Source organism: Gymnodraco acuticeps, unplaced genomic scaffold (genome assembly GCF_902827175.1).
Source record: "Gymnodraco acuticeps unplaced genomic scaffold, fGymAcu1.1, whole genome shotgun sequence".
In the NCBI taxonomy this organism is placed as follows: domain Eukaryota; kingdom Metazoa; phylum Chordata; class Actinopteri; order Perciformes; family Bathydraconidae; genus Gymnodraco; species Gymnodraco acuticeps.
This window is the reverse complement of record NW_022992150.1, coordinates 124,561-133,163: the sequence shown is the minus strand read 5'-3', so window position 1 is coordinate 133,163 and position 8,603 is coordinate 124,561. Positions and strand designations below refer to the sequence as shown.

At 40.4% G+C, this 8,603-nt stretch overlaps 1 protein-coding gene across 1 annotated transcript in view; it reads left to right on the top strand.

Moving 5' to 3' along the window:
• The first annotated feature begins 6,297 nt into the window (after positions 1-6,297).
• The window catches only part of srrm3 (serine/arginine repetitive matrix 3), an 89,022-nt gene continuing 86,716 nt past the window's right edge, over positions 6,298-8,603 (top strand). Inside the window, exon 1 of the mRNA XM_034204123.1 lies at positions 6,298-6,462. The gene's annotated coding sequence lies outside the window, so the exon portion shown is untranslated. The remainder of the gene's footprint in view (positions 6,463-8,603) is intronic.

Here is an 8,603-nt window from a genome sequence, read left to right as displayed (position 1 = left end):
TAAAAAATGATCTGTTTGGTATTTTGAAAAATAAAATGTATAAATATACCTTATATAGGTATGGTCATACACTATATCATTTAAATATAGCATGATAGGTCTCCTTTAAGTTTAATGTTTATTTTTATACTAGTCATACATTTTTTTTTAGAATCAGGTAAAAAAAAATCACTTAACCCTGAGTTAGCCTAAGCAACTAAAATAATATAATTTTAAAATAATTTTAAAAAATGTTCAATGATTTGCCAACCACCAATGTTCAAAATGATTTTGGTAGCACTACACTGTATGGCAGGTGTTATTTAACATGTCACTCAACACAGGCTTGAGTTTCAAAATCAGGTTACATGCATTTATTATCCTTACAAGAATGAAACTTGTACCATATGCTGTATGTGATGACTACTTCCGTACCATTCTTTCAAGGATAATAAATGCGTGTATCCTCATTTTGAAACTCAAGCCGGTGTTGAATGAGATTTTTCTAACAACAGGGAAGTTATTGAGTATTTCTTGTAGTAATTTTTTCTGGCGTTGCACTTTGTAGACGGTCCCTGCGTCTCTCCTCAGGCTAAACTGTATATAGATAGTGATGTAACTGTCAAGCTCAGAGGACGGCTGTTTTGTCTTGTTTGAAAGAAAATTAGGTTAAAGCTTGTTGTTTACCTAAGTACCAGGGGCGGAAGAAGTGTTCAGATCTTGTACTTGAGGAAAAGTAGAAGTACCAAAGTGTAGACATACTCTGTTACAAGTAAAAGTCCTGAAATCAAAAATGTTAATCTAGTAAAAGTACAAAAGTATTGGCATCAAAATATACTTTTTTTTTTATACCAAAAGTAAAAGTACTCATTATGCAGATTGGTCCATTTCAGAATACTATATATAATATGTTTTGATTATAATTATTGATGCATTTAAGTGTTATCACAGCTGGTAAAGGTGGAGCTAGTTTTAATAACTTTGTATACTGCAGGGTAGCTTGTGAATTTACTTCAGGTAACTATGGAATACAATTACACCATTTAATAGTCGCATTGGATAGCTCAAGTCACACAACACATTGTAATTAATTGTTGTATCTGGTTGCTGGAGTTGCTGCTTGAGGGTTGAGACACACAAGGCGCAGTGGATACGCTGATTGACAGCTGAAACACACAGCCTGAAATAGAAAACATGACATTAACAAAACGTAAAGTTTAAAAACCAAATAACCTCAGTGTTCAGAACCCTCTCTTCAGACCTGCCATCTTCGAAACATCCTCAGACTCTCTGGCCCGATCCCAAACCACGCCCTACACCCTACCCCTCCGTTTGCACGTTCTCGCGGAGGATCTGCCACATTAAATGCTGTTCTAAACCAACGAGTGTGGAGGGGGAGTGGGTTATCAAGCCCTCAAACAGCGAGTCTGCATCGGTGCTGACTTGAGACCATGGATGTATAATAAGAACTGAGACCGGTCACTACAGCCCAATCCCAAACCACGCCCTACATCCTACCCCTACTATCAGGGACGTGCACAGACTTTTGGAGGGGCTATTGCTCTAAACTGGAAAAAGGGCCTCCCCCCGAAAAAAAGAAATATAAGACCAAAACGATTATTACATTATCTAATTTGAACAGTAATTCACATCATCATCTCATAACAAAATAAGCTAAGGCAACTACTTGCATTCGGTGACTTGATTTTTAAAATGAAAACCAGGGCAATTTTTTGTTTTGCGGTCCATATCTCCTTCATATATCTAATGTTAGTAACTATTAAAGAAAAAATGGGGACAATTCAATGTAGTTTGACCATTGTAACTGCTGTGCAGACAAAATAAAATAGGGCTTCTATAATTACCTTAAATAATCTCACTAATTAATTAAACCAGTTCAATACACATTATTCTTATTCTTATCATTCTTTATGAGCACAGTAACGGTCAGGTATCTAATTACTTATTTATTTATATTCCATAACTTAATAACAGAGATGGTCAAATTAAAGTAGAGACATGGCAGAAATCCTACAATAAAGCGGGACAGTGAAGTCAATCAATCAATCAATGTTTATTTATATAGCCCAATATCACAAATGTTACATTTGTCTCAGTGGACTTCACAGTTTGTACAAAATATCAGTATGACAATACGACACCCTCTGTCCTTAGACCCTCACATCGTACAAGTAGTGTGTGAAGTGTTCTCCGTGAGAGGGCGATCAAGAAAAGAGAGCGAGTGGCCCCGTCGAGGGAGTTTACCATGGATGTTTAATAGGAGTTTACGGAGCAGATGAAAAGACACAGAAAGACAGAAGCACAATAACAAGTATATGTAGGTGTTTTTTTGTAAATAACCGATGGTGTCAAGAGGAAGTAAAGTCCCTGCCATGAGAAAACTCAAAATTAATTTTCCAAAATCCGACACTAGAGGTGGTCTTAACGCACCGGCACCAATACAGTGGCCTATAATAAATATTATATATATATAATACGTAACATGTGTAATCACACACTTAGAGATATAGAACATAAATAATAAAAACGTAGGCCTACCTGGTATAAAACACTTTTGTGGTCATACTGTGGAATGAGTTCACACCAGGGCCGGCCCTAGACTTATGGGGGACCTAAGCGAGCTTTGGCTTGGGCCAATATGTTACTTTGTTACATTTGTTTGTTATCATCAAAAATGTGTTCCGTGAAAGTAAAGCAAGTTCATAATTAGATAGACATCGTGAGGTATTTATTTTCGGTACAGTTTATGTTGAAACCGTTAGAGAGAGTGGCACACTTGTTAGCCTGTTCCATTCTTCTTTGTTTTCCGAAGCCGTGGCTTGGAAGCATACTTGCTTTGTTTCTGAAGGAAGTGACTTGGAAGTACGCGACTACCAAGCCAGCATCCTCGCGATTGAGAAACACCCCGAGTCTGCATCGGTGCTGACTTGAGACCGGTCTCTACCTGACCGCCGGTCTTAACGCTGTGTGTGTCCGTCAGGAAACAAGCTGTTAACAAGTAGTTCCAGCGAACATCCACTGATAAACTGCGATGTTAACAACCTCATGATAGCCTCATATGTTTTAACTTAGGATCATACCTGTGGTTAGTCTAGAAAAAGGTAAATGTGTGCATTTTATTATAAAGTAGTGTATATTTACAGACTGTTGCAAAAACTAAGAAGCTTATAAACATCAGGTTTAAAACTAAAAGAGCTTTGAAACACAATGAAAGATGTTTGGAGTTTTATTTGAGTTATTAATTTACATTTTTTTTGTCTAAGAGATGCTGATTTGAAACCATTGTTACATACAGTTACGGCATTTCCTGTTTCTGCCGGAGAGAACCACATACACATGCACAGACCAATTTCCCCAAATCTGTGGCGGAAAATGTAAGGCGGGGCCTATCATATGACGCACACCTGCACACTTGCTAGCCTGTTCCACTCTTCGTTTTCCGAATGCCAGGAAGGATTCTTGCCTCGCTTCTGAAGCAAGTGACTCGGAAGACATGTTCCAAGCAATATTTTCAAGTACTATTTAAAGTACGTCATCGAGTGGCGCCGAATGCTGGGCATTTAACATGCATTTAAACAGTCCTTCGGCGCCACTCGATGACGTAGTATACTTTAAATAGTGGCTAATTACTCGACATTGAGAAACGGCCACTGGGTGGTCCCATGGGTCGGAAGTAGATGTCGAGGAAGGCTGCTCCAGAGCCACTATTTCAAGCATACTACGTCATCGAGTGCCGCCGAAGGCCTGTTCCAATGTCCAGCATACTTGGAATTCTATCGAGGCCGGCGTACTTCGTAGCGAGAAATTTCGAGGTTGCACATGTGTAGACTCCGTGGTCTTAAAATCCCCACAATGCTTTGCGCACGGACCAATTTCCAATCTTTGGCAGAAATCGCGCTCCATTTAAGGCAGGGCCTCGCATATGACGCACACCTGTTATATACACAACTTTATAATAAAATGCACACATTTACCTTTTTCTAGACTAAACACAGGATCCTAAGTAAAAAACATATGAGGTCATCATGAGGTTGTTAACATTATTATATTTCATTACGTGTTGATAGAAATCAACACGTAATGAAATAAGACCCTACGGTTTGATGATTGATAGGTGTGTGGGCTGTCTTTCATTTTAACACACAGAACAATGGGGGCTATCCACCCTTATCCACAATGTAAAGTAGTTCACACAGCCTCTTCTCTCTGTGAGGAGCAGCAGGTTCAGCTTTCAGAACAAAGTAACAAAACACAAAAATGGCATTTATTTTTTTAAACATGTCGTGTAGTAATAGATTTATTTATTTTCTTCTCAAGAGAGTACCAGAATGTGTATTTTATATGTTAGTATTTCAAAAAATCTTCTGGTGGAGAATCCCCCCAGACCAGAAAATTGCAGGATTGGCTCCAGGACTGCGGTCAAGCCAGCCTCCACTTCGGAATACACAGGGGGTGTTTCTCAATCTCGAGTAAAGCTGCTCCAGAGCCACTATTTCTCGGTAGAATTCCATGTATGCTGGACAGTGGAACAGTACTTCGGCGGCACTCGATGACGTAGTATGCTTGAAATAGTGGCTCTGGAGCAGCTTTACTCACGATTGAGAAACACCCAGAGTAAAACCAGCACTGCAAAGACTAATATCACTCCAGGGTGATAGCAGGACACCCCATATAGTCACTCAGAAAATATCAGGACAATCTGATGTATAGGGGATGATAACTCATATATGAGACTTCAAAGGTATTCTATTTTGAAACTGTACATCAGATTGTCCGGATATTTTCTGAGTGACTAGATGGGGTGCCTTGCTATCACACTGAAGTGAAATAAGTCTGATACTGGAGAGTTTTTGTTTTATTCTTATCTAAAAACAGCGGGACGATAGCTTATATGAGACTTCAAAGGTCTTTTATTTTGAAACTCTACATCAGATTATCCTGATATTCTCTAAATCAGTGGTTCCCAAACTTTTTTCCCAAGAGCCCCCCCAAACGACTCCTGTTGTAATTTGCGCCCCCCCCCCCTCCCCCACACAAGGGGGGGGGGGGGGCGCAACAGCGGTAATTCAAGTTTCAAAATCTCAAAATGCTACAACTACTGTCAAGTATTTTGTTAAGGATGAATTCATTTGGATTCCCGCTGTATGAAGAAATGAAAGGACGGCACAAGTGGAAACAATTCACAAAGGGATTAAACTGTTTAAAACACATGTGTTTATGTGGATTCAAAAATCGTAAATAATCTACAAAATGGAGGAACAACTGTGACAAATAATCCAACTGAAACCGGCATGGACAATGATTATGTTTTAAAAATGCGCTTATCCAGAAAAGCCTGGTTTGGACACTTTACGGGCAGAAGAAACATTTCTGTTAAAGAAAGAACTATACATTTCTGACTTTTTATGCCTATAATAGCTACAAACTTGAATTTGTATTAAAATGAATTAATCAATTATTTTTTATATTTTATTGTAATGTAGAGACACGGGTTTTAGTGACAATCATGTATTGCGTTACAATTATATGTAAAAAAAACAACAACAAAAACAAAAGTCTAAACATGATATTTGGCCTCAAATCATCTGAGGCTTTGGTATGTTTTTTAGGTATATTTGTTATTGTTTTTCCAGGCCTCTACCGTAATGCATGGATATTCACGCAATACAACGTGCGGGCTTGACTGTGTTTTCCGAAGTGGAGGCTGGCTTGACCGCTTCACCCTTTTTATTTACGACAAGACAAATGTGCCTTTTTATTTCATACAGTTCAATTTTGATTATTTGAGACTATAATGATCAAATTAAATAATCTAAACCTCAAGCATGGCGTTTCACTGTAAAGGGGGGCATAGCGTGTATGTAATTACATTGCAAATACTGACTTGAGCCCATAGACTGCTTGAGCCCCACCACTGTATGGGTTAGCCTTACGGTATAGACCCAGACCCAGCAAAAATACTCTGGAGCCGCCATTGATTGTAACGGAATGCAGCCATCACTAGTTTAAATAACACCTGTGCTTTTCCTACTGCGACATGTCAAAGAGTCTTCGAGATATGCCTTCTAAAAAGTCAAATGTGTTGAAAGATAATTGAACTACGCCACTGAGGCCAATATTCAGGACAAATTCGTCCACAGAGAAACACTGTTCACTCCTAACGCTAGGTGACGCTATTCCAATGCAGTTTACTCACTACCTTTGTGGGCTCCAGACGCCCCTCCGGCCCGGGAGAGGGCGCTGTGCTGCACGCCGGCCCGGAGAGACGCCGTGTGGGCTTTTTGTTCCCAGCTCCTCGGTGCGCTGTCCACTTCAGCACCACAAGCCGAGCAGAGGCAGCGGGCTAGCTAACGGAGACGAGGAGGGACGGAAGACACGGCTCAACATCAGCACCGAGTCTCAAATACCGAAGAATATCCCCCAGAAACGCCGACACCAACGAGGCTAAAGACTGCATAAAAGGTACGAGTTTCCCCACACGCTCAAATAGTATCAAGTTAAAGCAGTAGGAATAAAAACGAGTATCAATGAAGAAGCTCCCCTTCCCCTCCAGTTTCATAAATACTGTATGAGCGCATTGAGGCGTTGTTTACGTTAGCTTCTTGTTCCGTTAGTGCAACGTAATTCCCCCTTATGGTTAGTTTATTACCCCTTGTTGTAGGGACACTTGAGTACTACACCGCTGTGTTGTACGGAGACCGTGTTTTTGATGGGCAGCCTCTCCTCGCTTTGCAGATGGTGCTGTTTTTTTATAAACTCGTCGATTTCCGTCGCTACACTGTCGCTGTTTCTTTATATCCCCTCTCTGTCCTGGCTGCGGGACCTTTAATATCATCGTCACTGTTCTAATGCTGTTGCTGTTTGGGTGAATTGAAGTGCGTATTGTGTTGGTTAAACCGCTTTCACTCGGTTCTTGCGTTTGTGGGGTCACCCAGCGTTTTACACACGGCATATGTTCATTCACATCACACTTATATGAAACAATGAGTTGATGTAGATTATTAATTAAAAAATAATTAGAATTTGACCAATATTCGCATTGAACACTTCACAAGTGATCGTGAAAAGTGAGTAAAAACGGTGTTTAACCCTAACCCACTTTATCAATCTAGTCTAAGTGCTATAACGTTACCCTGTGTCATTCTTAATGTAGATAATTCAAAAAACAACTCTACGGGACGAATTATGAATTGACAGGTGTCATATGAATTGAAATTTGCACCAAAAAATGGCAGATCTTATTAAGGAATAATAGATTTTAATAATAAAAAAACACATAAGCATGGAAATAACATTGAGGAGATTCAGTATGAGCTTTATTTAAACTATTTTGCTGCTGTGGCTTTTACAGTCCTTCCATGTCTTTGTAATATCTCTCTATTACCAACATCAGAACAAATGTTAATACAAAGTGTAGCGGCAGTAAGAAGATGGAGGTTCATTACACACGGTAAATCTCTATAGGGATCATATTTATGTATTTCATTAGAGAGGAGCTGAGTGCTTGTGAACATGTCTCCTCAATGGAAATATTGTTTGTGATGGCAAATGTTGAATCTATTAGTCTTAAATCCATATGTGAATCTACAGAAGATGTATCACAAACTGTTTTGAAAAGCAATACATTTTGAAGTCTTAATCAGAAATGCCAAACATGCAATGATTTCAGCTTTACAAAGGAATTGCTGTTTTATGTGATTGTAAACTGAATATTTTCGGTTTTTAGGCTGTTGGTTTCATAAAACAAGCCATATGAAGATGTCAGCTGTGGGTTTTTTGAAAATGTATTTGAATTTGGACTGTTGGTTAGACAACCAGTTGCGTGCATTTGTCACCTTGGGTTTTGGCAAAGGATATTTTTCATTATTTTCTGACAATTTATAAACAGCACAAATAATTCATTGAGATTGAATCCATAATGTAAACAGTGCCCTCCCTAATTAATAAGCACAACTCCCATCATGCTGCTGCAAAATCCAAGACGATAAAACCCCAGCTGTGCGACAACATGCACAGTGCCTCGGTGAGTCAGTAATCAGCTGCTCGGCTAAAAAGGAGAAGTCAGCAGGAGCTGTGTGAGTGACAGAGACAGTGCTGACCAAAGGCTCAGCTGCATGGGCTCTGGTGAAGATAAACATTCCTGTGTGTATCTTGGAAAGCAGCCTTCCATTTTGTCTGTGTAGAGCTTGCATTGGCACGAGAGGCCCAGGTGAGGTAAGAGGCTGATAGAGGGATTAGCTTGTATTAGGACGTGGCCGCTCATAGAGGTGTGGGAGGAACGTCACTCATCTCCCTCTATCTCCCTCTGCCGTCTGTCTCCACAAAGTATCTGTCTCCTGCCAGCTTCACATTCGCATTGTTCCCGGGTGAACAGCGATATACCCCACCTCCGCCTCCACCACTTTGCAGCATCGCAATGTGTCTCCTGGCTGTCCCTCTCCGCCACATGCAGCCTCTGTCAGCGCTGGCCATCCCTGCGCTCGCCTCTCCTCTGCTCCCCCCCCCCAGCAGACACACGCTGCTCCTCCTCCTGTCCTACTTCCTCCTTCTTCTGCTCTACTGAAGGGCGAAGCCGCGGAGAGCCTTGTAGAGGGTGGGGAGAA